Consider the following 3,042-nt stretch of genomic DNA (forward strand, 5'->3'; position numbering starts at 1 on the left):
CTCAATATCACTCAGCATCCAGGAAATGCAAATCAAAACCACACTGAGATATCATCTCACTCCTGTTAGGCTGGCTAATATCTAAATGTTGGTGAATAACAAATGCTGGCAATGATGTGGTGAAAGAAGAGCCCTTCTACACTATTGGTGGGACTTTAAAATGGTGCAGCCATTGTGGAAAATGATATGGAGATTCCTCAAACAGCAACAGATAGAACTTCCATATGACCCAGCAATCCCACTGCCGGGTATATACTGAAAGGAATGGAAATCATCATGTCAAAGGGATACTTGTACCCCCATGTTTATTGCAGCTCTATTTACAATAGCCAAGAGTTGGAATCAGCCTAAATGCCCATCATCGGATGAGTGGATAAGGAAAATGTAGTATGTTTACACAATGGAATACTACTCTGCCATAAAAAAGAATGAAATTCTGCCATTTGCAGCAATATGGATGAACTTAGAGAAAATTATGTTAAGTGAAATAAGCCAGGCACAGAAAAAGAAATACCACATCTTCTCACTTATATGTGGGAGCTAATAAAAAAAAAATTAAACAAATAAATAAAAGAAAAGAAGAAAAAAAGACACAACAACCATAATAGTTCTTTGAACCTGTTAAGAGAAGTGAACAAAACTGAGATTGCCAGAGGTGGAATTAGCGGAGAGGGAGGGGGGAAAGGGAAGAATTGGAAAATAAATAAAATTTTAAAAAAATAAAAAATAGGGCTTCCAGTCAAGATGGCAGAATAGATGGTCCCCAGTGTCACTCTCTCCCACAAATCAACTAATTTACAGCTATTAAAAAGCAACAATAGCCAAGCTTAGGCCACTAGAGCTCAGGAGAATAGGAGGAGAGACCTATAGAGTTCTTGAAAGTGGGAGAAGCCATAATGAGGGAAAGAAAAATCTGCTCCAACCTTTTCGAATCCCAGCCATTTACAAGCTAGAGCTGCTAAGTGTGCGGAGAAAGAGCCAGCAAAAGCCGCCACAACTGTGCCCTTTGGATGAAGTTGCTTGGAGGCAGCAGGGGAGAAGAGGGTCTTGGTGGCACCCGGACCAGCAATACCACTAATAGTGTTCACATGAACCCACATAGGACCAAGGAGCCATGACAAATGAAAAAAAGGAGTCACTCAGAGGCTAGTGAGTCATCGCCAGGGACTGGAGTACAGCCCATCCCATGGGAAGTGTTTGAAGCATGGGCGGTGAGGGAGATGGGCCACCAGGAGAACACTGAGGTACAGTGATCTGCCTCCCAATCAGCATAGGATCACTCAGAAGAGACTGGTCAGGAATATAGTATTGCATGAGGTGCAGTCAGATGAAAAGACTCAGGCCCAGACCAGTGTTTCTACACAAACCAGGTGCAGCAGATTTCACTAAACCCAGAAGTACCTAGAAAAGTCAACCACTAAAATTGGTGCTGCACAAAAAGCCTTCCCCAGGGAATCAGCAGCAAAGCAGCAATTTAGCTCAACCACAGAGCTCAACTACTGGTCCCCAGAGGAAGTTCCGCCACTTCAGAAATATGCAAAAGACAACAAATTAGTTCCAGTGCAGAATTTAAGTGGTGGGAACAGCAAATAATACAACACAGAACTGAAAGAAAAAATAGAGTACCCATTGGGGCCCATCTGGGGCCCTGAGGCATGGAGGTGGGGAGTGGACAGCAAGGACAGCTGATCTGCCTCCCAATCAGCATAGGATCACTCAGAAGAGACTGGTCAGGAATATAGTATTGCATGAGGTGCAGTCAGATGAAAAGACTCAGGCCCAGACCAGTGTTTCTACACAAACCAGGTGCAGCAGATTTCACTAAACCCAGAAGTACCTAGAAAAGTCAACCACTAAAATTGGTGCTGCACAAAAAGCCTTCCCCAGGGAATCAGCAGCAAAGCAGCAATTTAGCTCAACCACAGAGCTCAACTACTGGTCCCCAGAGGAAGTTCTGCCACTTCAGAAATATGCAAAAGACAACAAATTAGTTCCAGTGCAGAATTTAAGTGGTGGGAACAGCAAATAATACAACACAGAACTGAAAGAAAAAATAGAGTACCCATTGGGGCCCATCTGGGGCCCTGAGGCATGGAGGTGGGGAGTGGACCCCCCCTCCCACAACCAGGCATACTGCCAATACCATGAGGCCCACCTAGGGTCCTGAGGTATGGAGCCAGGAGCCATCAGCAACTAGGTAAGGAGCATGCTCAAATCATCACCTCCATGTGGGTGGCCCACCACAGCCACCACAATAACCACGGTTGCCACAAAAGCAGCTAGACACCACAACCACCGTGCAGATGGTCTGCCAGCCCCTGGAGTGCATTGACACAAGGAGAGTCACCAGCAGAGGCCAAAGAAAAGAAGAGGATCTCTCTCTCCACAAAGCCCATTCCAGAGAAACAGAAGAAGCACCTGCTCTGTGATCATATTGNTGCCACACCAGTACTTAATCATTAGTTCCCTTCTTTATAGTCAGAAAGTCGTTTCTAACTATTGTTTTAAGTACCTTACCCTGAGTTATTGTGTAGCTTTTGTGGGCAAGATTCATACAAAGGACATGCAAGTGGTAAAGGCTTCAGGATGGAGTAAGTTATGCTCACAGTCCAATATTAGAAAATCTATTTCTATAGAAATCTATTACTATTATTCATCATAAGGAGAAAAATTATATACTCATTTCTAAAAAAGCTACTAAAGGTATTTTAAAAATTCCATATCCATTCTCGATGTAAATTCTTAACAGGAATATATAAATGCATCCTTAACATGATAAAATAGACTTATTTCAAACACAATGACAGAATCTGTTTAATGCAGAAACACTCAAAGCACTCATTAAATTCAGGACAAGATAAGTATTGTCTTAAACAATAGAATTCAATGAAAGATGCATGTTTAAACACTGAAAAGGAGGAGGTAAAACTGCTGTTATTTAAATGTGATGTAATTGTATAATAGAATCCCCCCCAAAATAAAATAAAACACCAAAATAAATAAATAAACGAATTCAGTACAGTGCTTGGATATGAAATTATC

This window comes from Galeopterus variegatus, unplaced genomic scaffold (genome assembly GCF_000696425.1).
Source record: "Galeopterus variegatus unplaced genomic scaffold, G_variegatus-3.0.2 Scaffold7603, whole genome shotgun sequence".
Classification (NCBI taxonomy): Eukaryota; Metazoa; Chordata; class Mammalia; order Dermoptera; family Cynocephalidae; genus Galeopterus; species Galeopterus variegatus.